This window comes from Lineus longissimus, chromosome 17 (genome assembly GCF_910592395.1).
Source record: "Lineus longissimus chromosome 17, tnLinLong1.2, whole genome shotgun sequence".
Lineage (NCBI taxonomy): Eukaryota > Metazoa > Nemertea > Pilidiophora > Heteronemertea > Lineidae > Lineus > Lineus longissimus.
This window is the reverse complement of record NC_088324.1, coordinates 2,291,447-2,319,103: the sequence shown is the minus strand read 5'-3', so window position 1 is coordinate 2,319,103 and position 27,657 is coordinate 2,291,447.

Genomic DNA, 27,657 nt, shown 5'->3' with positions numbered 1-27,657 from the left:
TTTATGTATTAGTATGGGATTATTGATACAGTTATTGTAAGGCTATCAATTAGAGCTTGCAAAACGATACACCATAATATCTCCTAGCATGAGTGTACAATCAGATGTTGCAATTTTGTACAGAAGTGTCATTCTATTGAATTGCCATTTAACTTAGTAATACAGAATAGTAGCGGGTTGAGTGTAAATCAATTGGATCAAAAACTGAAAACGATATTCAAATCGATATTACGAAATCGATTAATCAATATTATTATAACCCTAAATGTTTTTTTATCATCAGTGGATCAGCTTCAATTGTATTTTGAAATGTTTAAACGTTTTACTTATTTTATTCGTGCTGGACAGCAAAGTATAATGCGAGCCTACTATAAACGGGGTTTCACGGGGGGGGGGGGTCTGGGAAACATTCCAAAATATTAATCACCATGTTTTCTTTGTTAATGACATGATAATTCTATTGATGATGCTACACAAGCTAAACTCGTCACATTATGTTTATTTCAAGTTTATTTAATTATCTTTCCAGAAAGTGTAATGCGAGTGAAACTCGAGAAACTTAAGATCATCCAGCATTGTCCAGTTGTCTTGTCAACTTTTTTATGATAAACAACGTGATATTGCTTAATTTGGAACAGATCATCACATTTTAAGGACGGGTGACAAACCAAATAACTAGTGGCGGTCATCTAGAGCCAATATGGCAGCCGCGTGCCTACATCGCCACTGACACCAATCGATTGGCCTGACCAGATAACCTCTTTAAAACCATTTGAACTCATAACAACACAATATTATGCAAGGGCATGTTTTTGACCAATGTGATTGTTCGATTCACATCTTGCAGGTTGAATAAAGGTAACAAAATCAACATGTTCAAGTGAAACGCGATGAAATGAACTTAATCAGCAATCCACTCAGATCCCCAACCTGCCTTCCTCAGATCCACTCAGTCCCCCCAACCTGCCTTCCTCAGATCAACTCAGTCCCCCCAATCTGCCTTCCTCAGATCCACTCAGTCCCCCCAACCTGCCTTCCTCAGATCAACTCAGTCCCCCCAACCTGCCTTCCTCAGATCAACTCAGTCCCCCCAACCTGCCTTCCTCAGATCAACTCAGTCCCCCCAACCTGCCTTCTTCAGATCAACTCAGTTCCCCCCCCCCCCCAACCACCCCAACCAGCCGTCCTCAGTTCCTGCTTGGACGGAGTCTGCAGTGAGTCATTGCATGCTTCTGTCATGGATCTGGTCCTCCACTGCTGATCATCTCAGACGCCAGCCTATGACAGCGATAAGCCCCATCATAACTGCTAATACTTCATGAGCATACTTTAGCCTATCAGAATCCATGGCCTATGTACACCCTTGTCGGAAAGTTTAAGGACACCAGTTTTTTACAATTTTCTCAAAAACTACTGGGCCAACTGGAACCAAAGTTTTATCATATCTGGATAAACTTCTTTGGTATTATTTGCAATAGGTTTGGTTTTTATTATCAATTAGGTAAAAACGTTATGGCCGTTTTTCCAGAGGCATGTTTTTTTTACTTTTTTGTCTGCAAGTTTTTCTGCCGTTTTTTTGCAACATCATCTGGACACAATAACCAAAGCAACTTTAAGCACAGATTTGTTGTTAAAAAATTGTTGGAAAGCACCACTTTTTGAGGTTTTTGTCCCCAAAAATACTCCCAATTGCTATGACTTTTCAGCAACTCTCGTAATGACCCCTCGGACCAACGGCATTGTCTGCCTGGGTTTGGTAACTCCTATTGATATGGTAATACTCTGGTCAGGAACTTTCTCCACTTGAGTGAATCAGACTGTAACTGAACTGTGTCCTACCACAGTGTGTAGGCTGAAAAAGTCAGGGCAATGAAATTGGAGCGATTCAAAAAATGTTTTACATGATGGAGTTCTTGTCATACTGAAGAAGTTTTGGTTGCTACACCAAATTCTAAAAGCTAACTCGACTGGTGCACATTAGGTTCCGTTTAAATTTGTAATGAGTGTGGGAGGTAGGCCTCCACATACTACTACAGTGTTTACCATCTCGTTCTGCTTCTGCGCATTTCTCTGTGTTATTGTGATCAAAAATTATTTTCAAAGTCTGGGGGGGGGGGGGTACCAGTATATGGATGACTGTGGCCTTGGTATTTCATTGCAAACACTGCACTGCGACTTTGATGAGCAAAATAAGATAAAAAGATAATAATGTAGCACACAACTGTTTTTATTTTTATCACCACAACTACAGCTCAAACTACTTCCTGGTCAGCTCGTAATATTCCATTCAGTCAAAACAGTCAGTAGCGAGTCCACCCTCCTTCAGCATCAACGACTGCTTGCATCCGTCTTGGCATCGACTGCACTAACCCATCCCAATACTCTGCCCCAAGCGTGTTCCATATTTCCATAATTCGCTCCAACAGATTATCACCATTACGCACCCCTTCATAATTAAAATTCTGGACCATCACTCCCCAAGCATTTTCAATTGGGTTCATATCACAGCCCTTGGGAGGCCAGTCAATGACAGCAAAGGGCTGCTCCTGCAGGAACGCTGTAATGTTTCTTGCCGTGTGGATAGGGGACCTGAAAATGAATGTTGTAAGCAAGTATCAATCATAATGTTGCGAATGCAGGATGTCCCAATATGTTATGAATGGGAGAACAGCATGGTAAAACACAAACTCATGGGAAAGTTTTATAACCTGCTTGGTTGACCGAAATTACTCCTGCCATACAAATTATAAAAAGGAATCGAAAGTGGGTTTGGTAGAGTTCAGCTTTTGTGTTTGACCTTGGGTGAACTGAACATCTTGCCAGTTGCTTGTTCAAACTTATCAGAGCTGATTTTTATAAGGCCTACCTATCATGCTGATAAATGAATCCATCTGGGAAGTGATGGTGCATATCTGGAAGACATCTGTCTAGTATCTCACGATACTGTATCTGGTTGAACCGTCCCTGTATCCTTTGAAGAGTTCCGTTGCCTCGGTCATTCATCCAGCCCCAGATTAACACTGTGAACCTCCCACTCCGCTGGCATGTCTTGATGTTGTTTGCGTTGTAGCGTTCACCCTGAAGCCGACGGCACCAGACCTGCCCATGTCTTCCAACCTCAAATGACTTTTCGTCTGTAAAAACTACTCTCCTCCATTGTTCTATTGTCCAATTAAGATGATCCTGAAAAGAAAATAAGGCGCTGATTATGTATTGTTTTCTGTGTTTGCACGAGCATGAGATAATTTCATCTTGAAACACAGGGGAGGGGAAATGCCAGATTTCCAAGCCCGTCTCATTGGGTTTTTTCAGTCATTCAAAACTCCTGTGTCTTTGATGATATTAATAAAACAATTTTAGTGTTCAATGGAAACAAATGTAGGCATAATTTTAGAAACTACACTTTGTATAAATCATCTTACTTGGGCAAATTGCAAGCGCTGTCTTCTATGGGCATCACTTAGGATATCTTTCTTGGCAGCAATACGTCCCATCAAGTTTGCCTGGCGCAGCCTCTCTCTTATTGTCCCCCGGCTGATTCTTGTCCCCTGCTGGTGTAGCTCATCCTGGAGCTGCCTTGGGAGGAGGAAGGGGTCTTGTTGGACTCGACGCACCAAAGTCCGATCTTGCCTCTCAGTTGTGGATCTTGGCCTTCCTGCTCTCTCTCTCACTCTTGTGTTGCCATCAGTTTGTTGTCGATTTACCCTATGTGGACACAGCAGTCTTGCTGCATCCTAAGTGGTCTGCTATATTTCTATAGGATAACCCATTTTCTCTGAGTTCTAATATGCGATTTTTTTGCAAGTCCGTTAACTGGTTGTCTCCCCTATGCTTCATGGTGACATAAATCAAAGCCCAGGAATAAATAATTACTTTTAACTATAAAGGCATGGTCCGCAATGGACAGCAATCCCCGGGACAGCAATAATGGGCATAGGGTTTAGCTTGTTGCTTAAATACACAGGACAAGGAATGTTTACAGTAGAAAGAAACAGCACTGCAATTGGTTTGGCCTGTTGTCTGTGATGAGGTAATCTGAAATGGGTTGAGGCCCTGGGCCAGGTGCACATCATATTGTTTGATGTGGTCAGGTAATCTGACCTGGGGTGAGGATTTGGCTGGAGTGCACATCAATCATTGTGAGCAATAACCACTGTAATGGTCATTGGGCCAGTGTCAAAAGGTGTCATCTTGGCCAGCAAAATATCATTGAGAAAATGGAAAAAAACTGTATTTTTTCCTAAAAACCCTTGACCAAACTTAAAAATTTTTGCAAGAAGTTGGTTTTAGTTGATGTGCCCAAATGATGTTGCAAAAAAATGGCAGAAAAATCTGCAGACAAAACAGTAAAAAAAACATGCCTCTGGAAAAACGGCCATAAAGTTTTTACCTAATTGATAATGAAAACCAAACCTATTGTAAATGATACCCAAGAAGTTTATCCAGATATGATAAAACTTTGGTTCCAGTTGGCCCAGTAGTTTTTTAGAAAATTGTAAAAAACTGGTGTCCTTAAACTTTCCGACAAGGGTGTACATGTGCCACTAGTAGGAGGTTTTTTTGCGGTATGGCAATCGCCAGATCCAAATTGCCAGGGTGAAAGAGCCAAAGTGGGGTAAAACTTACATGGCATGGTTAATGACGATGCAACACTGCCATCTTCTGATTCTAGTGAATACCTTCATAATCATCAGACTATGTGACATAATTTGCAGAGAAAAATATTTGGGAACAGCATGAAACTGCTTGCATTATAACCAGCTGGAAGAGTAATTAATTAATTCCTGAAGGAGTTAACCATGGACTCTGGTTCTGGTTATTAACCGGAAATCATCCAGCTCGAGTATAGCGTCATAGAGAACGATATCGCTTCCTGGCTTCTCTCCTGTGCAAGTTGTCTTCGCACTGATACAAGACTTCCTGTGAACCATGGCTATGTATGTCAAATACAGGAATATTTAGAGGTCAATGACCGAGGCAGGCATCTCCGATATGAGGCACCTGACGAAAGGAACAGACTATCCTCAAACTGTCGTTACCAACAAGGCGAAAGGTGCAATGAGAATGCACCCAGAGGGTGTTTAAGGAAGTCAGCATTTTCATTTCCCTCTCTCATGACAAAGGAATACCATGACAGTTGGTTTCGTAACAGATATTCAAAACTCAACAAAGCGTTACTGGTGACATGATAAGGTAGTGTTTCTTAGCTACCAGTTCCCAATAACATGCAAAAATAAAACACCCGTGAAAATGTGGTGGTTTGCAGTAATGAATATGTAGGGTCCCCTGATGAATGGACCGAGGATTTCCAAAGGGGATTTTCCCAGCACCGCCTATGTCATCTCACTTCGGGGTGAAAGGTTTGAATCGATCAACATGTTTCCATAGGTCTGCTACATTTTTTTTTCATACATGTACTATAAGGTCCTAAAAGGGTGCAATTGTGATCAATCAGTCACAAAAAAGCCCTGCAACACTAGGACAAGACTACTAGTTGACATACAAGATACAATTATGATTATTTCACGTTTCACACACATGTACATGTAGAATGCACACTTATTTTAGTAGAAGTATTGTGTATCGCAGAAATTTCAAATTGAGTAGTTTTTTTTATGACAAAATACGAGGGAAGAAAAGATATAGAGAAGCATGTCTGCTTGAATGATAGTCCCTTATCATGGGAGTATGACCCCCCCCCCCCCACCCCCCCCCTCAAAAAAAACCCAACATGTTTGCAGTCCAAAATATAAAAAAGTATAATATCAATGGGCAATACCCATGATGTACCATGATGTAACCTTGTGTTTAACAAAAGACCAACATAGACACTTAGCCTGTCGTCTCCGCCTTGGATGAAGTGGTATGTGAAAAGATTTGGTATACTATTCTGATTACCTCTATTTAAACATTTTAATTCTGCATCAATGCTATTTTTGCTATTGCATAAACCTTTGCAACATTTCACAACCACTTTATCAGTCAGCAGTTCCTCCATCTCTTCGTGATTGTACGAGACACTATCAACAACTTTTTTAATTTCTCTGCAAATGGTTTTCCTACTTCTTCGCTACCCACTTTATCATCCAGCGTCTTTGGCAATACGTTTGACTTGCCTCGTATTTTCTTTACTTTCACCAGACATTCAGTCGCCTTCCTCACCAGTTTATTTGCAGACACCCTGTCTTGATCTTTTTTTTATTTTTTCGAACCTCATAAGTGATAGAGCGCCCTTGTTTAGGCGCCTATATCTGCTACGACACCATTTCTACAGTAGTGTGCAAAAAAATATGAGAACACCATATAAAGTTAGGGTATTTCTCAATTCCATGCAACATTCTGTTATTTTCTTTGCTGGACAGGCTTACCGCAGGCTTACCTTAATAACTTGACGATACTGATGTGGACGAAAAATCAGGAAAATATTACAATTTGAAATTATCTTGACAGGCTTACCGCAGGCTTACCTTAATAACGTAATTTTCATTGTTTTCTTTGTTGACATTATTACTGGAATTCAGCCACGTCGCGAAGTCACGACGATGCCATGAGGTCGTGATGTCTTCAACTCAAGCGTTTATTCGTCTTCCTCGACGTGTTCACGTCATGAGGGAATCGGGTCGAAAAAGACAAAAAAAACTTGCCTATTTATCTTAATTCTTTGCTATTTATGGGGATACGATGATTTTCTACGGCCGGAAAGCTCTCGACCTGTAGTTTCAAGCTTGCTGGCGGTAAAATCTCATATCGTGCAATCTGGATACTCGGATCAGCCACTCGTGCAGTTGCAATTGTTTTATTGTACATGTTGTTGTATGATGATTAGCGCGAACCTTGCACCGTCCATCGCTTTGTGCCAACAGGCTGGCCAGTGTGCCGCCAAGCAGAGAATCCACCGTTATGCGGTTGTCTTAAGAGGGGGTTGCGATAAGGAGTGGTAAGACTTATTTATGCTCTCTCCTTGTCGGCCAGGGCTGCATGCACTTGCGATTGAATGGCTGAGACATCGACTGAAAAGCTACTGCTAACGAGGCACAACTTGTAATGGATCAGCAGCTCCAAATTGTAACAACCGCAACTTCATCACATTTACAAGTCCATCGCAAGCCGAACTTCCTCAAGGTGGAAATTTGGACCATGTGCAGGGGCGTAAAGGTCAACGACCTCATTGAGTACTCTGAGGAAGCCAATTCGTCCATTGAAGAAGTCGCTCTTGCTGTCTTTATTGTAGCCGACGTCGTATTGTTCGTGGGTGTTGACCTGTAGGTTGTGATCCGTATACTTGGTAGTGTTGCTCTGCTGCTTCATCCTGTGCGAATTCAAGAATTCCGAGCGCACCGTCCATGTTCTTCAAAGTCCAGCGGTAGAAATGACGAAAACCACTTACACGCAGACTTAAACATGCCCCTCTCTCGCGATTAACTTTTCTTTTGTCTCCTAAACGGGCCTAGTACGCACGTTCGATAATCGCTTCTCGTGAATTAGCGTCTAACTTTAAACGGGTGATCATCTCCCGTTTATCAAATTTACACGCGGACATCTCCTAAAATAGCTTTATGAATTCGGGCCACGATGATCGATGTTTTATCCGCGCGTGGACAAGGCTGGTTTAATCGGTCAGTTCAACCGCGCAATGGAAATTCGTAACTCGCATCATATAAAAGTAGGCCTTCAGTCAAGTACTCAGTTAGAAGATGGGCCTCATTGAAGCGATACGATTGCGGGAGAAGGTTATTGAAAGTAAGCGGTGGATGCAACCATGACCAAGAATAAACAGCTAGCATGGGTTGACATTTCCAAAGAAATGGCTGCAAATTTCCCTGAGAGACCGAAGAGTGACCCAAAAGATCTCAGAGAATTGTGGCGACGGATGAAAACCAAAGCCAACCGATAGCACGAGACAAAAATATTGATAAATGCTGGGCTGGGGTTAGCGCATGATTCTTGTCTGTTACTGGCATCAGGTCATTTTCTATCACACCAAGCAGCCAGTGGAAAGTTTCTTTCGAGATCCTGAACCGTTTTACGAATTTCTTGTGGCTAAATTTTGTCACCGAGTCCAGCCGTTCCTCGTAAATCCTCTCTGCACGAGGGTGAGGCAACTGCTCTTCTGCAGCTGCCTCTTCCTGTGCAAGCTCAAACAACGCGAGTATTCTGTCCATCATAGGCAATGACGCTCTCGGAAATGACCAAAGTATGCCTATGAGAAATGTTTTGGCCTAGTCGCATATATAAACATGCCCTAACGGGCGATTAAGTTCTCTTTTGTTCGAACACACGCTTCTTGTCCGCACGCAGTATAATCACTTGTTGTAATTTGCTTCTTTAACTTTCAGAGCGCGATGATTGTGCGTTTAACCACATTTGTTAGTGTACAACACCTGATCGACATGTAAAACACCTTGGTGAATTCCATCCTTAGTAATTGGTTTAACCTATTCTTTTGGCTACCAGAGACAAGACCACTAATGAATATTCATAGGTTGGAGGGTCGAGGCCTATCAATTAGACGAGTGCATGTTTTTAACTCTCGAGTACATATTTGGAGAGGTATTGAAAAAATATTTGCTGTGGCAAGTCTACAGATATAAAGAAATTATTTGATGAAAAAATTATTTTCGAATTTTGCTAATTGGGTAATAGGGGGCGTGTTTTAAGATTTTTTTGCCAGTTGGCTGAAAAGAGTGGAAATATCAATGTCTGTCTAATTTGTCGATTATCAAAAAATTTCCGTGGTCAACTACCAGTTTATTTTTCACCATTTACAATGTACATGCCCGACTGTCCGGAATATCATATCAAAATTTCAGATTCACAACCCCACGCAGTATTTGATGCGTCGCGGTCAAACATTGTGGTCTTGTCTCACCAACCATAGAGTGACACCTGATGTCATTTTATGAACTAAAACGCCACCTGGTGACATTTTACGAACTAAAAATCGCCATCTGGTGACATTTTTACGATCTAAAACGCGCCACCTGGTGTCATTTTCATGAACTAAAAAGCGCCACCTGGTGTCATTTTTACGAACTAAAAGTGCCACCTGGTGTCATTTTATGAAACGATCTGGAATTACAGCGAGATAAATAATGGATATCTATTGCCTAAAATGCCGAGCTTTCACGTCAAATACAGGTAAACTAGCCCGTCGTAAAACCAGTTAAATGTGGTAGATGTGGGAACAAGAAAAGTAGTTTTATTAAGAGGTAAATTTAATAATATATCATTGTAAATATGGAGAGGATGTACAAATATGTACCCTGAAAAGAGTATTTTAATAGACGTGGTTGGAACCATCATTGGGGTCCTGAAACTGACTATGACTTTTGTCACAAGAGCGAAGTTCGCTTCGTCAGTCATGAGTGCTTCGCTCGAAAAGGGCTTTATTCGCCCTAGGGTTATTCCTGGTATGCCTACTGATAACAAAGATAGAAATGTTCCTATGGATAAAAGTCTTATGAACATTGGTCCTAGGGAACCAAGAATGAAACAGTATGACACAAGCACTGAAACTGATGCCGTATTATGCCACAATTGCAAAAGATGGACGCTGTTTGAATAGAAGAGGGACTTAAACCCAACGGGGCCTGGTGATACGTTTACTTACAAGATCTGCATCAATTGTAATGCGGTTGCTTATGATGATGATGGTTTCCCGAGTCTTTAGATTCATATTGAAAATAAGACACGATACTTTGATTGCATCCTTAGAAGGCTTGACCAGAGACGTCTGTTAGAAACAGCAGTAAATCATTTTAGAGATGTTGCTGAAGCTTCTTTGCAGGGCCACTTCTCAAGCCAAAGGAAATGGTTTTATTATGCCAGATACGAAAAGACAATTCAATTGGCATTTAAAACTGGCGTCAGCAATCTCCCATCTAAATTGAGACGTGCAGGGTTACCCGGGCATGCACTGCTTTTTGAAATTCATTGTGGTGACTATGAGGCAGAATTCATTAATAGAGCACCCGGTAAGCCTCTATTAACTGAAGACAATTTTACAGATCTGAGGTTGGTTTACCATGCATATCCTAGATATCTACATTATTGCTGGATTAAAGTAACCAAAAACTACCATGTCTTTCTAAGCCAAGCTTTTTATAAATTGAAAAAAGATTATTAAGTGCTGAATCCTTATCTAACAAACGAGGATAGAATGAATGATTTGAATCCATTATGGTATGATTTCACAAGTAGTGTTTTCTTCAAGACGTACAGACGTGTGAAGGAAGAGGAAGATGCATTAACGCAGCAGAGCGACGTTTTACTTAGTGTCCTGGAAGGTCAAGAAAGTCGCTGTCCGTCAGGACTTTGTCTGTCAGGGCTACGTCCGTTAGGACTATGTCCGGGTAAAGAAGCCAGGGTCTTACCATGTGGCTTAAAAGCCAAAAAAAAATTCTCATTCAGGGTGATATTACATACTATTAAATACAATGATTAATCAGACATCAACGATAATTGAGCAGCAAATGAAACATATGGGAGTAATTAATCCAGTTAATGCTAGTTCAAATCCAGCTAATCCCACTGCAACTATTACTCACATGTTAATAGGTTTATATTGAATGAAGCTGTTTGGAATAAGCAGATAAATCCGTGTTTTTGCAGCTCTATGCAAAATTTATGGCATGATTTTCACTTATTTCTATCATAATTGCCTAAGTTGTGGAGAGTATTGAACTGGCTGTAGTGTTGTGTAGCATGTAATCTAGAATAGGAAGATGTGATTACAAGCACACAACTCAAAGTGTTCTATCAAATAACTTAAATGCAAAAATATACGGCAGACAGTCTGCTTTGGTTACCTCTGTGCACCTGTGTGTTTGTCCGCTATGGTTATACCATAAACATAGCGGACAGTCATGGCAATCATGACAGTTTCCACATGTAACCATAGCGGACAATGCCAGCTTTAACTGCATTTTAAGTCACGTTATGAAACACTAATGCCCGCCCATTTTGTAATAATTTATAGTAAATTTGATACAATTTTATTGGACCGTGTATGTCGGGAAACTTTGTCCAATTTTTATAGTACAGCAAAAAGTACACGAATAGGTTCTGTCCTATTTTTTTGGTACAATAAAATGTTATACAAGAAAATCATACGGTGTATGGCGGGATAAGATTATTATTGTACAATTGACGCTGCTTTTGTTGGGGCGACGAGCATTTTATCTACGATTGTGGCTGTCCACTGACTGAATGGGGTTTATGTTACCATAGAGTTATTATTAATGGATGTAACGAAACCCTTTATATCTGGTTGCGTTCATGAGCAAGGCTCACAGTACTTCAACAAGCCCATCATGGCAACACGTAGGCCTATAACTTCATGGAATCAGGTCGCCGTCGACATCCTGATTGAGGAATATCGGCTCCGGAGTGAACTTTATGATGTTTCATATGTTGCGACAAAACGGAGGGTTAATGCCAATCTCTTGCCAGGGAAAATGGCTTCTTTTATGATGGTATCTGCTTTGTTACTCAGTGGGTACATTTTTACCAACAGTTCACTAAACGCCTGCTCATCCATTCTTAGGTAGTTTCTGTATGAGGCAGGGTCCTCAAGACGCAACTCGTCCATTAAAAGGCTATATGCCCCTTTTAATGGTCTCCGCAATATCTATTTTCTCGTCCAGTGTCTTCGCCTCCTCCTCGTCGTCCGTTTCTTCTTGCGGCAAGAAACTCCCACTGCCAACAGAACAACGGCTGCAGAAGCCGCCGAAGCCAGTTTTGACAGTACGGGTGGCATTCATGCGACTTGACAACTATTGAAATCATTTGATGTTACTGGCCAATAAAACATCAATCCTACATTAAATTATAACCCCGACATACACGATCCAATTTTTGAAGGTAGGTAATATTTGCTATGAAATAATTAGGATCGTGTACGGTGGGGCAGTAAATATTTGCATCCAACGAAATTAGACAAAAAATGATATAAATTTTTTTTGCTATACTATAAAATGGGATCGTGTACGACGGGCATTAGAGCTAAGTGCTCAATACGTTTCTGGCGCCCTCGATCCCGATTCGGGTTTTATTCTATCTTCCATCAAGATCGTCCATTGTTCCTAACCGAGCGTGAGCCTAATTTTTTAACCCCAACAAGGAGGCTGTTCCATAGATCCCCCCCCCCCCCCCCTCTCTATTACTAATCCAACAGAGAGAAGCAGGGTTTAACACCTCCTTTGGGTTGAGAATATGGGTCACTGCTGCTTTGCGTGATTATTACATAACCAGAGGTGTATAAACAAGCCTAATTCTAAACAATGCAGTCTGTGTCATCCCAGGTAGAGATTAATTGCTTGTGTATATGTTATGCGCTATCAGTGGATCTGCGCCATCGAGCGATAGCGCTGCGCTTTCTACGGATCGGTAATTAGCGCGGGCATCGATAGATAGAGCAAACATCGATCAATGGCGCTGCGCGAACGACGAATGCTCCTCCTGACGAGTATTGCAGGAATAAAATCTTCACTCGCGAGAATATTCTGCCACAAATAATGCGTCCATCGTGAGGCATTCGCGAAAATTGTATAACGTGGATGTTTTCCGTTCTACAGTAACAACTACGCACGGCAACTGAACACGTTTGAGTGATCAGTCTGAATGCACCAAACACTGCGACTTGCTGGAGGTGGGGGTACGCTAACTGATCGGCAAAGCCACGGCGCTTCATCAAACGATGAGAACCAGGCGAGATCGACAAAAATACCTTACTTTTATAGCTCTAAAATTGTTTTTTTCAGTCAATTTAAAAATTTAAAGAGCTATTTGTGATAGAGATATATTTGCTGGCGAACTCTCTCGTTCCCAAAAGCGACGCTGCACAAAATTTCATCTTTTATTTCTATAGTGGGGAGGAAATATTCCCGAGATACACAAACTGAACAGCTAATCGCTCATAATCTCTAGGCAATCTTGATAAAATGGACCCACCGAAAGGGCTAAAACGGGGGTCCTTACGGAAAAATCATCAAGGGTAGAGAAACGTAATGCTTGTTAGCACATCTTCCTATTCTGTGCACATGCTGCACAACACAGCACGTGCAATGATAATCACAACTGAGGAAGGTATGGTAGATATAATCGCAATGGGTGATTTCAAAGTTGGTTTTGGTTTTAGTGTTGGGTGTTAGTGTCAGTTTTATTCTTAATTTCTACCCCTAAAAACCTATGTCTGGATAAGACCAATTCGAGGTTTTAGTTTAACACCAACACCTGGTTTTATCTAAACACCTAAAACCTGGGCTGAAACTAAGAAGATGTTTATTCTGCAGGTAAAACTAACACCAAGATGGACAGAGATAAAACCTTGGAAAAACCAAACATGCATGTTGTTGTCGTTGTTACTCTTGTTTCCCTATTGTAACCGCTTCCGATCTATATAAATTTGGTCGTCTTCTTTCACGTCCATCATCATTCCCATCAGCGTTCAAAATACCAGCAACTACTTCTTGAAATGGTACGAACAACATGATCTTTTTTTCCTAACACCAACACCAACTTTGAAATCCACTTGGTGTTAATGCCTAAGGTGTTAGTTTTATTGGTAATACAAAATGCACTGCAAATCTTCCAAATATAACACCGAGCTGGAATTAAGATCAGACCCTGGTGTTCCAATTGGTTTCAGTGTGAAACTAAAACCTAATTTGAAAAAGGATAATGCTAAATCTGAGTGTCAAAACTAACACCAGAATTGATTTCATTTCTGGTGTTGTGGAGAGTTTTAGTTTTAGTCCCGGTGTTAGTTTTTGACACTAAAACCATCCCTTAGTTTTAAGCTAAAACCGGACAGAATGCTAAAACCAACAAACACCGACTTTGAAATAGGATGAAACTAAAACCCGCTCCATTTCAATGCTGGCTTAATCAAGGGTTTTAGTGTTCCAGTTAGTTTTAAAACTAAATCTAAAAACTGACTTTGGAATCACCCAATGTGTACCCTTTATTGGGCGTAGGGCTGTAAAAACACTGATTTCACTACTTATTCAGGATAGCTTCGTCAATATAAACGTATTAACGATGTGTTTGAACTATCATCTAGAAATGCCAACCAGCAAATCCACGTCGAGTGTCATAGAACAGGAAATACATGTATTCGCGGTTGAATCTGCCTGTGCTTTCAATTCATTTGCTGTCGTCTGCTAGCCGCTTCGGTAGCGGACAGTGATTTGCTGACACTGTCCGAATCCCCACACTGACTACGATGTGAACGATGTGAGGTTGCTGAGTTTTCAATAAATCTGTGGTTTACTTTTTACGAAATCAAGCATCAAATCTGTAAAAGCCTACCTGATGACAAATAAACATGACAATATCATACAAAAAATGAATCTGTAAAGAAAATTTCAAACATGATCATTGAGGTTAGTGGAACATGGTTTGCAAGGTTTTCAAAGCCTTATGCCCACCCTACGTCATACCACAGGACCAACGGTGAAGACACCACATTACAAGTTGTATTTTAACAGATCGGGCGATAGCAATAGAGAATTTCGATAGTTATCCTACCGTCGAAGAATATGTGGCTTGCATATTAATTTTTCAACCCGAGTGACGTATGAGTTGCATAATTTTTCCTCAATTATTCCCTCCAAAATAACTATAGTTCGCATCTTTGACTACATTTCCTGACAGTTTCTTTCATCTACATGGTTCGGCAACCCCTGTGCGTTTTAGTCTGCCGTAAAATAGTTTCAACATCATTTTCGCTATCGAAGTGAAATGCTAAAGGTCACGCACCAAAAATAAATAGTCCCGTGAAATGTTAAATTCCCTTACTAGTATGAACTTGAAGAGCGGTTAAGCATTTTCAATTTCAACTCATCATCCAAAACATAGAATAATTGAGTAGGATATAAGGGGCTATTTCGGACATTTCTGGTTTACTTCGCATGCACACATGTTCATATGGAAGTGTGTTTGAACCGATAACCGTGCACACCCCCCAAATAAGGTCGACAGGGAAAATAATCGAAACAACCGTCCCCAATATTTAAAACCCTAAAACAATACATCCACGTGTATATTGAACGTACAATAAAAATGTCATGGTCTGGCCGGCATAAATAGCTAAGTTTGGCACGTTTAAAAGCGTTCATCTCGAAGCCGCATATACAGTAAGTATATCATGACCTTGTGGGTGATCCTCATAATATTTTCCTAGCTGCACGTTTTGCCGCTACGTGGCGATGTGGTCCTCGGATCCAAGTAGATTTTGCACTTCGATTCTTTGAAACGTGAATCTGGGTTCAACCGTGGTACTAAACGAACAGGGCCGAAATGTATGGAGTTGGAAGACCATGGCGAGCTTACATTTTGGTCCATAGTTTTCGTACAACATGGTCGGGAAGATCATCACATTAGCAACCAAACCGACAAAAGAGTTCTATGGCAGGGTCTCGATACAGAATATGATCTTCCAATGACCGGTCTCTTTTTTTTAAAAACATACCTGCCCTGACGGTGTAACTGAACATTGTACTTTTTATTATTCAAATACACTATCATTATTCCTTGATTAACTTTTCCTCTACACATCACTGTGGTTATAATAAGTTCATTCCAGCTCCGCTTCCAATATATTCTAGTTATTTTGTAATGATAGAAATAACGGATTCCCCCGCTTCCTCTTATCCATCGAACACTCATATCTCTGGACAGCCTGGTGCGCACGTCTAGACGTCGATTGAAGTAGTTAATTGAGGCCAGTACACTCTCGGTATGGAAACATTTCAATTTTACATACGTGAGTACAGTGAACTGTCTAAATTTCATCAAATCTATAGCCGGTGCTTTCAGGTACGCATTGTAGTTGTGAAACGAGGCGACTTTACCAAACACCAATGAGCGTGTAAAACTTGTATTTCCAAATAACCTGTTGCAATGAATTTAATTTATTACTGGTTACTCGGTCTGATTGGGAGAACTAGGAGGTAACCGGAAAAACCGACCGACCGATCGACTGACCGCGTGGTCGATTGGTCGGCGTTTTTCCGGTTACCGAACTAAAAAAGTACTGGCGGTGGGCTGCTTGTCATCCAAACATAAACATTTAGAACCAGAACATCGGTTGATGATTCAAAAGTGTCCTCAACCTGTGGAACTGTGTCTTCCCGAATAGATGGTTGTGCTATGGTATTTCGAACCTGAGTGGTGCCTTAAACAGTCTCCACCATCTCGGTTTTCAGACAATTCAATGTTGAAAAAAATTCCCAATCCATTGGTGAGCGTTTCTTTACAACTTTAAGTATTTTTGATGAAGACGATTTCATGCGATGTATAGCAAATTCGCTGTCACGCCCGCAGATATAGGGGATTTTTTGGGACCATAAATATGTCACGCCCGCATACCTGGAAATTATATCCCCATTCAAATACATTGTATGTTAGTGAGGCTTTAATGTTTAAACGCGGCTGTTATAAAACGCGGATTCCGCGGAAATCCGCGGAAAAATCTAACTTGGCTACAGGGTGGCTACCTGAACCGCAGGTGAGAGTTTTTCATATTAGTAGTGTGCATTGTACTCCTGGTGACAAGGTCTTTGGGAATCCCCGTTATATGGTGCGCTGTATGCGCCGTAAATCACAAGCACCTTGTGGTTTGAAATAAACTTATACTCTAGACGGGCCGCGAAGTAAGTTTTTGTGATTGCTTAAAATAGACTCCAATGTGCAGTCGCATATGGTTGGTTGGTTCGGTTGGTTAGGTTGATTGTCCTAAAAAAATTCGAAACCCAAAATTCAGTTCATCATCGACTTATATTTGAAGGAGGCATATACCGTAACGTACATCAATCCGGGCAACAGTTACACTTGAAAGCAGCCTCGTAATGTGTTCCGTTATAGGGAAGGAACCACGGTGGTGTCGAGATAACATGCAAAGTTTATCAACACCAAGAAAAAAAGCAAGAGGAAAGAGTCGATCGGAATGGCATGAATGGCGCCCCAGAGGATTAAAATCTGACCGATGAAATGTGCAGATAACTGGTAGTTCTTGCCTCCGATTTATGATTTATGTTGTTATTTGTATAATATAATTATCATTAAATATTATGCGCGTATTTACTGGCGGCTTTGTGATTTTTCCGCGGATTTCCGCGGAATCCGCGTTTTATAACAGCCGGTTTAAACGGCATGTACCTGGTACAGGTGAAGTTACGAACCCATGCCTATCCTCTTACATTACCTTCGTTCCTGTGTTGTTGGGCTCCAGTGAGTCCTGATGTTAGCTTGAACTTTGCAAACCATAAAGCCAGCCTTATTCGGTAGATTGAGACATATTTTTAACAAATATACTGGAGAGCACAGTGCAAATTAGTACATGTATGTACTTGGAATGAAACTAAGCGGGTCTTAGCTTTCCTAGATGAAAAGGAGTTTTTTTCATTTGGGCGTTTGGTGTCCTTTTTTATCCTTTTTTTTCAGGGGTAAGGGGTAGGGTAGTAGGGGAATGATTTTGTCATGACTTTTTTATATTTCTATATATATTTGAAATGAGGTGTATTTGGACACAATGAGCCCCTGTTTATCAATTAAATATCACATCATCAGGGTATGGGTGAAGGAAGTAGGAACATTTTGAGGTTGAATTGTTTTTGAAAAATCATATTTTTTCAAAAAACGACACGGGATGTTCAGTTTCGAAAAATAAACTTTTTTTGGCGATAAGCATTCTGCCGGTTTTCCCCGATCCGGGTTTATTCGATACACACTTTGCGCAATGCAGTGGCGTGGCGAATTAGGCGTCCGCGAAATTTGATTAGATGACGGGACAAAAATAGGGTTGTAATTGGCAGAAAAAGGAGACCCAGCCTTCCGTACGAGGCCACTACGTGTGAAAAGGTGTTTTTTTCCAAGCTCCTTACAACAAGGAATAAGTTGATGCCGCCAGCCTAGCCAGTAGTTCGGGAATCGACCGGGAAGCAAAAGAAGAGAAGGCGAACCACCTGTAGGGCAGTTTGGTGTTTGTTGGTGTCGGTGAGCCCGAATTTCGCCGATTTATCGCTTACCTTGTTCGCTACCATAAAAAATGCATTATATGTTGTTGACCATGTATACCAATGTAAACCATTACGCACATAGCTTCCGGTCCGCCATGTTTTAGATAAACAAAAAGTTTTAATGCACGTAATTCATAATACAAACGAAGTGCAATACATTTATGAACAATCAGTTCCCATTCCAACCGAGGTTAATTCATCTCGATCAGTGAGACTAAACCAATCTCTGATGATTAACCAGACAAAATTGTCATAGAGAGCTGCTTGGTATAGAGTAAATTATACAACTGAACGTCTTCCGATTCTAATAGCACTTCAATTGATTTATTAACTGCTTGCAGCCTGAGATATTCTCGTTGATATCTAATAGTTAGTGTCATTCGTCTGTACTGAAGGAAGAAGACGGAGGTTGTGCACCTACTCAGTGCATCCATGATGGTCGGGTGTGTTCAGCGCAGTCTCTCTGGTCCCTGACGCTTTGTGGTCAAACAGTTCCAGTTGGCCTTGTGCATCGTTTTACAAAGCAAGTGCTGTTACGAATGCGGTTGAATGTGTTTGTGAACTGACTTGAATGTCGTTTCTGCGTTCGATATTATTACAAAAAGCCAAAAACAGTTAGCATTATTATAGAAATATATACTTTAGTGTCATAATAATAATACGGTTCTCTGAACCCAAACTTAAACAATCTGATCTAGTATTGTAGTGATCATTTGCCCTTGTTCGGTTGGTGGTTCGCCAAAAACTCAAGCAAGAGAAAAAATACATCCATTGATGGTACGTCATCTAGCACACGACGTATAGAGCTGGCCACAAGTCCGACGTCTTTGGTCATGGTAATTATCGATTCTAGTTTTCTTTCGCCGAAACAATACTCGTCAGTGAACTTGATTGAGAAATGCAATAGCTTTAAATTTCCTTGTATATTTTCAAAGGAGTATAATACTTGTTGATAAGGGAACTATTTGACCGTAATGTTCTGGCGTTTGCAATTAACAATCCTCTGGCAACCTAGATAATGCAGACAGTTAGATGTGTACTGGATTTTAAAAAGCGGGCAATTTGTAACCTTTTTTTAGAGTTCGACTCTTTAACCCATATCCATAAGTATTAAGGTAGCAGGAAGGGTTGGGCGTTTGTGGTTTCTGAGTCTGAGGGGGTTGGTGTCTGTTGACTGCGCTTTAAGAGAGACTAGGCATGGCGCCAGTCTCTCTTAAAGCACAGTCAACAGGCATTTAGTCTTGGGTAAGTACAGAATCAAGGCAGCTCAGAGAGCAATGATTGAACGATGCTGTGGACAAGTCCAAGGATACTGCATCAGTCACGACCAACTTCTCATCAGAAAGCGTCACCACCAGCATATTCAATGTTCAGTTCCAACCTGTACCAGTCCAATGCACGCCTGTCATGGTCAGCAGTGGTCAGCTTAGCGTAATATGGAACATTCTTCCGAAACCCAAGCGAGGGAAGTCTGCTCATTAGCATATCTCGCGCACTGCTCCTTCTTGTCAAACATCGTAGTGAAATCGTAATGGAAAACGTCTGGCTTTGCGCCAGACATTGAGACTAATAAGTGAAGAACTAATAGGTAAAGAACTTCTACTTGCGCGAGACTGCTGTGATAAAATTATCATTGCAGAGACTCCGGTGACGTACACATATATTTTTTACAATCAAAAATGCCCTCAAAAGACGACATGGAATGATTATTTTATTGATATTTCCTACTATATACCTTCCAATTATCACTTTATACAAATACATGTAGATCGGCGTTAGTTCGCATGCTTTTCTTTCCTGGTGACACAAAAAGCAAAATAGTTGCAACCCCGTAAATGCGCTATAAGTCCAATAATAAGTGACGGTGACCCGTTATAAATGTTTCGCCAGCTTCGCTTTTTTGCCGCTACGCGGCGCTTTGGGCCCTTGCGTCGAGTGTACGAGTTCGACTCTTTAACACATGTCGAGTGGTAGCAAAAAAATTCAACTTAATTGAGCAATATATAAATAGTTCACATTCCATTAGATTGCACGAAGGGTTCGACTTCATGACTTTAAAATGCACAGATGTGAAATTTACGTTTTGGAGTTTTGAAATGCAGAAAAGAAGTGTATTGTCTATAGCATTAACGGGGAGGGAGAATGCGACAACGCCCTTACCTTACATTTGAGTCCTCCCCGTTTAGCTTCAAGTTCAATAGCACTGAATAAAACAATGAAAAAGAACATTTGAAGGACCTAACAAGTAACAACCATGGCAATATTGCATATGAAGCTTGTAGTTCCGTTTGATCAGATACTGTGTTACAAACATCAGAAGAGTGTCACCTGATACGTTCTGGGCCTGCGCATTTGTTTTGCTTGGTTGATTATTTGAAATGGTTAATGCATTGCCAGCGTAAATATTCAACACTTGTTTTCTCATGCTCAGCCGATGCTGATGTTGATGAACACGTTGTTTTTGCATACCTGTTGTGTTTGGGGGAGGCTGTCGCGGGATCATGCAGAGACGCCCCTTATTTATAAGAACGAACATGACATACAGCCTCGTGAATATTTCCATATTTACCTCAGTTTCATATTGTCGTCTACAATGTTGGCGCGAATTTGCAATACAATTGCATGTAACCGCGTTGGACAGTTGACTATATTCCCGTTCAGTAGGCCGATTTAAAAGAAAACGACATCAAAGCGAATGGCAAAAACAGCAGCCTTTTTTAAAAATGTAACTGTAATTTCCTGATGAATTCTTGAGGCTTTTATTGAGGCAATTTATTTGTAGACACATCGGTATAGTTGTGCAACGGTGCAACATATGATGTAATATTCCAGACAACGATTTTTCTCTGACAATTTACCTCAGACACTGAAACTTGTAGTTGGTCATCAAAGCTGCTATGATCCAGCGGAAACACGTTAAGCTTCAACCTAGCGACTATACACATTCGAGTAACATCGATAATCAAAGCTTTATTGTGTTAGACTTTTGTCTACACTGCAATTTAGTATCGATTTTAATTGATTGCTGAGACTGGCGTATCTAATTTAAATTTATTGATCGAACCCCACATCATTTTTTTAAAGTTTTCAAGTATATGCTGCGAATTTGTGTGCACATTGAAATGCATCATGTTGTATCGAATGGCCTAGGGATAATACTTCCCGCCAGTAGAAGTTTGATATATATTAGACAAATCTTAGTATCTTGCACACCATTTGAACACTGGGAAACTCAAAAGGCCATTTGAAAAGTCCAATATCGAGAATACGTAAATTAATTGAAAATTCATCAATGAAATCAACGAGGGATACGAATTCCCGCAACGAAAAGGGCATTGCATCTGGTATAAATCGTCATCAACTCTAGAGCCAAAGTGTCAACCCATGGTTATTACAACACCTATCAAGATGTCAAATTTCGTGTTTAACACTGGGGTAGTGTTAATGTTTGTTTCTACGGACGCTGTCCGCCATGTTTTTCGCGTTTCGCAAAGGTTGTCGGGTATTATGTCAAGGTTTTGTTTTGGTGATTATTTTTGCGAGAATAAAGAGAAAGGGCGGACCGGAGAAATCAGCCATGTTGGCTGTTGGTACAGTTTTGGGTGCTAGCCTTTTTGCTGTTTTTATTGTGCCGTTTTGCTCGTTCAACTTGTATTATTTGTTTAGGTTCGTCACAGTGCCTCGCGGCACGGCAGCCTTCCAGGAGGATCGTGTGTAGGTTGTATGCCGTCCACTAGGCCCTGTTATTTTTGAATGGTTTTATGTTCAGTTAGTTTCATTCCGGTTTAGTGCACCGACGGCTCTAGTGCATCGTCCAAAGCATATAATAATGGTTACGTACATCTTTTGCATGCGTACAGTTTAATATACTCCAGATACTATTCCCAGTTGTAAGGTCATGGAGGTATGACTTTCCTAGAGATATAGTTCATCCCACCCTTTTATGTATAAAAAATGTCAAGGTCAGGATTACCAACAAATGAGGCATTGATAAAAACTGTGCAACTGCCAGTCATCTTTTTTCGCCTCTGTAAGAATGACGCAGTTCATCCGATTGGGGTCAACAAGCCATATTTCATTCCACTCGGACTTTGTAATGCAAGGCTATAGTCAGTTACATTGTTATGATAATGCATTAAATCACGACTGTGCCCATGATTATGTTCATTTCCGTCTTTAACAATCAAGGGTCGCCAGTAACAATGCCAATATGACATGTATGACTCCGCTGCCTAGGTCGAGATACCTCATGCGAATCCGCATGTGATGTAGTCAACCTTAACCCTAAGTGGGTCAAGGTGGTTTCATGACTACCGCAACCAATCACACAATGAATCCACTTTGGAAAAGCAACCTTTGTACTCGTCTTGCATGTTGCAGCAACTGTTTGGTATCAGTGGTTTTGGTTACAGGTTTACCTGCAATTTGCTATAAATTTACAGGTTGTAAATTAACCCTTTATCGAAACCAATACCTGTAAGTTAACCTTCAACCTTGGTTTTTATACAATCTGAATTTTTGTACAAACCTTTCTTGCATCACCATAAAAAGATTGGTCCACATCCAGAACGTACAGTCCGTAATGCTACAGGGAGTCATCCTCAGGCATGGGGTGGTGGTGGGGGGGGGGGGGGGGGTCGGTAATAGGAGGTACACAATCTAAAACTTTATTATTGTTAACAAAATGTAGGCTACAGGAACCAGATAAAGACATCAACAATCCAATCTATAGGTGTTACCAACTCCTCGAGGCTTCAGGAGCCAGATAAAATAGACAAAAATAATAATCGAATCTAATGAAACAGTGTTGCCGTTATCTCCTCGAGGCTTCAGGAGCTAGCGGTAATCAGGTCGGCACTTTGAATCCAAGTGCACAGGTGTTCACGAAGCATGACATGGTGGACCCAAACTCTGCGTCCCTTCAACTCGCACGAGAGCTATAAAGAAAGCCAAAAGTAGACGTGGAGAAGTACAAGGGGGACCCCACGAAGTTCGCACAATTCTGCCGCCAATTCAATGCCAGAATTGTACGAAACAGCGACTCCTACGACGAATGCATGAGCTTCCTCCTGCAGTTCACAGATGGAGAAGCTCATGACGTCGTACAAGGGTACGCTCATCTCGAATCGCAGCTAGGGTTCGATGCAGCAATAGCCGAAATGCAACGCAGGTACGGGGACCCGAGCTACGTGTCGCAGGCATACGTATCAAAGGCCTTGGAGTGCAAGGATGATCATAGGATTTTCAAGTGCAATCAATTCCAGCAACTGTCGGTAGATGAAAGACACAAGAAAGTGAGAGAGAACAAACTGTGCTACAACTGTTTGAGGGACTCGCATGTCGTGAAAGACTGTATGTCGACGATCACTTGCAGAGTGCAAGGCTGTGGCGAACCTCACCACACCTTGTTACACAGGGACACTACACGAGATGGTGCCAAGTCAGTGATCAACACGTGTGGTTCATCAAAGGACAGCCCTTACGGCAAATCAATGGGCCTACCCCACTTTCAGTTGTTGCCCGTGTTCATATTATGCTCCAACGGCAGAACACTGCCCACCGTTGCCTTGCTCGACTCTGCAAGCAAAGTGACAATAGTGCATAAATCGCTTGCGCGTGAGTTGGGTTTAAAGGGTCGCTCAACGGATCTCAAGATAAACTCTATGAACTCGACTGCAAATATGGAATCGGAAATAGTTTCGTTTAAACTTAGGCCACAACAGTCTGGCGACTCTGAGCCGTCTGTGATGAACATAAAGGGCGCGTACGCACTCAGCGTGCGATCCTTCCAATGTACCAAGCAAGTCCGCAGTTCTGATTGGCGCCACTGCCAAGACATCGGAAAACCGGATGTTGTGCTGCCAGGAGAGGTCAAGGTCCTCATAGGAGTTGACCACCCAGAGGCCCACGTGTAACTCGAGGTCAGAAGAGGATCGCCCAAGCAGCCGCTAGCGGTACGCACGAACTTGGGTGGTCCCTTATGGGCGTGGATGGGCTGCAAGAGCCAAACTTTGACCCCCCCTCAATAAATCGTTTTGTTCTCGACGAGGCTCCCAACCTAGAGAAGTTTTGGAGCACTGAGGCCTTTGGAGTCGCCCATGACTAACCAAAGGCCCACCTCTATGGAGGACGTGAAGTCACAGAAAATCCTTGACAGCTCAACATCTTGCGTTGAGGGACGCTACCAAGTTCCTATGCTGTGGAGAGATCCAGAAGTATTAGGGTAGCAGGAAGGGTTGGGCGTTTGTGGTTTCTGAGTCTGAGGGGGTTGGTGTCTGTTGACTGTGCTTTAAGAGAGACTAGGCATGGCGCCAGTCTCTCTTAAAGCACAGTCATTTGGTCTCAGTATTTGGGTTTTGATTGCCATGACTGTACCCCTGTAAAAGTCAGAGGAGGAGAAGTTTGGAATGATGAAAGCATTGAAGAAGAAGAAATGTTATTATATACTGAGGAAAGCAAAATTTATTATGAGAGTAGAAGGCAGTGTCCTGACTTGATTATTTTGAAAATGGCAGTCTGAACACATTAAAAGGTGGAACATGGCATTTTATCGACTTTGAAGTGTTCCGCAGTTAAAGGGAGACTATAGGCAGCAGCTAGGTAGGCAAGATAAAGTCATACAAATTTGCCAATAGGGGTCAGTCATATCTCTAGGCATGGCGCCAGTCTCTCTTAAAGCACAGTCAACAGGCATTTGGTCTTAGTATTTGGGTACAGAATCAAGGCAGAATCAAGGCAGCTCAGAGAGCACTGATTGAACGATGCTGTGGACAAGTCCAAGGATACTGCATCAGTCACGACCAACTTCTCATCAGAAAGCGTCACCACCAGCATATTCAATGTTCAGTTCCAACCTGTACCAGTCCAATGCACGCCTGTCATGGTCAGCAGTGGTCAGCTTAGCGCGATATGGAACATTCTTCCGAAACTCAAGCGAGGGAAGTCTGCTCATTAGCCTATCTCGCGCACTGCTCCTTCTTGTCAAACATCGTAGTGAAATCGTGGTACAGTGGGGCGTCCTCGAGGATTGCACCTGGTCGGACAGACGTGAGGTGGAATGTGGGCGGCTGCACTTCTTCGTTGATGTGCGATGGCAGATAGCACAGTTGTTGCGTTGCATGACAACTGAAAGTGAATGTGATATCATAGAACTGAGGCGTTTGCAATGAGACTATAGGTGAAGTAGAAGCAAGGAGTGAAATGGGCCATCTTCCAGTGACTAATATACAGAGTAAGGGCACAGGGTGTTGTTAGATTCAGCATTGAATGTATTCCTCGTACAAGCGTGAATAGTGTGGATATACAGTGAGAGGTGAGAGACCCCTATTGACTACTTCTTGTAACTTTATCTTGGATATTATATTAGTATTGAACTTCTAGCCATGGATTATGAAGAAATTGAAGTTGTAGGCATGGAATATGAAAAATTATTCAACGTTGAAAGACATTATTCCATGAGGCTTTGCCGTGATCGCAAAGGACGCGACGCGATTGGTTCACATGCTAATGAGGTATGATAATGATAATTACCTCTATAAATGCTACTTGGATAGCGACTGTGTCGTTGATTGCAACAGTGGTCTATGTCAATGTGTGCCTGTAATGTCAATGAAGTATGATGAGGTGATGACGATAGTGCAATTATTAAATATTGGCAAGAGATCATACTACAACATAGGTCTTGTTTTTGACAGATGACTGTGCGACATTCCAATTGGGTCTTGTTAGAGTCAGCGCTGCATGTATTCCTTGTACAAGCTTGAATAGTTGTGACGGACTTTGAGGGGTGAGAGACCCCTATCGGCTACTTCGGCTAACTTTATCTTGCCTACCTAGCTGCTAGCAATAGTGCCCCTTTATCAAGACTGAAACCCACTGTGCGGGGCTAAGAAATTACCTTTATAATCCTAGTTTGATAACCACTGTGTAGATGATTTGAAGAGTGCTCTGTGGATGTGTGCCTGTAATGTCAATGAAAGTATGATGAGGTGATGACGATAGTGGAATGACAAAATATTGGAAAGAGATCTATTCCTAGAAGAACATATGTCCTGTTTTGACTAGGTGGCGCATTTTAGAATCAGCAGTGAGCACTGTGTGTAACATGGTGGAGGCAGCGGAGATAATAACTGTGTCGAAAGTATTGTTATAGGGCCTTCCCTAGGCCCATGGGGTTAAATTTACAATCCACGATTGAAAAGACGTAGTTTGATCGCATTCAACTATAAATCCATTGAACAGTTGTGTTCCTTGGCTTTAGTCAACCGATGACCTTTTGTTGGGCCATGATCGGGGATTGTAAACTGTAAATGTATTATGGACTGGGAGACGGGGGAAACACAAGTGAAATAGACCAAAACAAGTGATTTTGGGGCTTTGGTTTAGATGCATGCCCCACATGCGCCATGCGGGATTATACGGTTCATGTGAACTTGTTGACATCTACATGATCTAGTGCCGTTATTGGTCATGGTACATGGTAGGCCTAATCATCATGGCAATATGTTTCAGGAAAAGCTCGGAGTAAAATGAACTGCCAATGAATAATGATGTTGTTCATGTTTACCATGTTTACTAGTACATAGCCATAGGGTATGCACTGGCCAGTGCACTTTCTGCACGTCGTCATGGTCATGTACGTGATACCTTGCATATTTTGTTTTTTGAATGCGCATGCTTTTTGGGCAAAATCACTTGTACCAACACTAATGAATAATGTCTTCTTATCCCTATGACTCCATACACAGTGAGGGCATTGTCCCATTCTCATCAAATGGTAACTTATTGTACCGTATTAGGGTGGAAGTTGGGGAGCAGATACCTACCACTGCACGCCTGTCATAATCAGCAGTGATGAGCTTAGCGCGATATGGAACATTCTTCAGAAACTCAAGCGAGGGAAGTCTGCTCATTAGCATATCTCGCGCACTGCTCCTTATTGTCAAACATCGTAGTGAAATCGTAATGGAAAACGTCTGGCTTTGCGCCAGACGTTGAGACTAATAAGTGAAGAACTAGCAGGTAAAGAACTTCTACTTGCGCGAGACTGCTCTGATAAAATTATCATTGCAGAGACTACGGTGACGTACACATATATTTTTTACAATCAAAAATGCCCTCAAAAGACGACATGGAATGATTATTTTATTGATATTTCCTACTAAATACCTTCCAATTATCACTTTATACAAATAGATCGGCGTTAGGTCGCATGCTTTTCTTTCCTGGTGACACTATAAAGCAAAATAGTTGCAACCCCGTAAATGCGCTATAAGTCCAATAATAAGTGACGGTGACCCGTTATAAATGTTTCGCCAGCTTCGCTTTTTTGCCGCTACGCGGCGCGTTGGGCCCTTGCGTCCAGAGTCAACTCTGCCAAACAACCTGCCAGCCGCCCAGCGCCGAATTGATCTGCTTATGAAACGCTTCAATCAGGACCAAGAATACGCTCGTCTGTACCAGAAGACCTTGATGGGCTACGTCGCGCAGGGATACGCACGCAAATTGTCAACGGAGGAAGCCTTGAAATCGTCACCGCGCACCTTCTATCTGCCACACCACGGGGTTGTTAATCCTAACAAACCGGGAAAAGTTCGCGTGGTTTTTGATGCCGCAGCATCATATCGCGGGGCTTCGC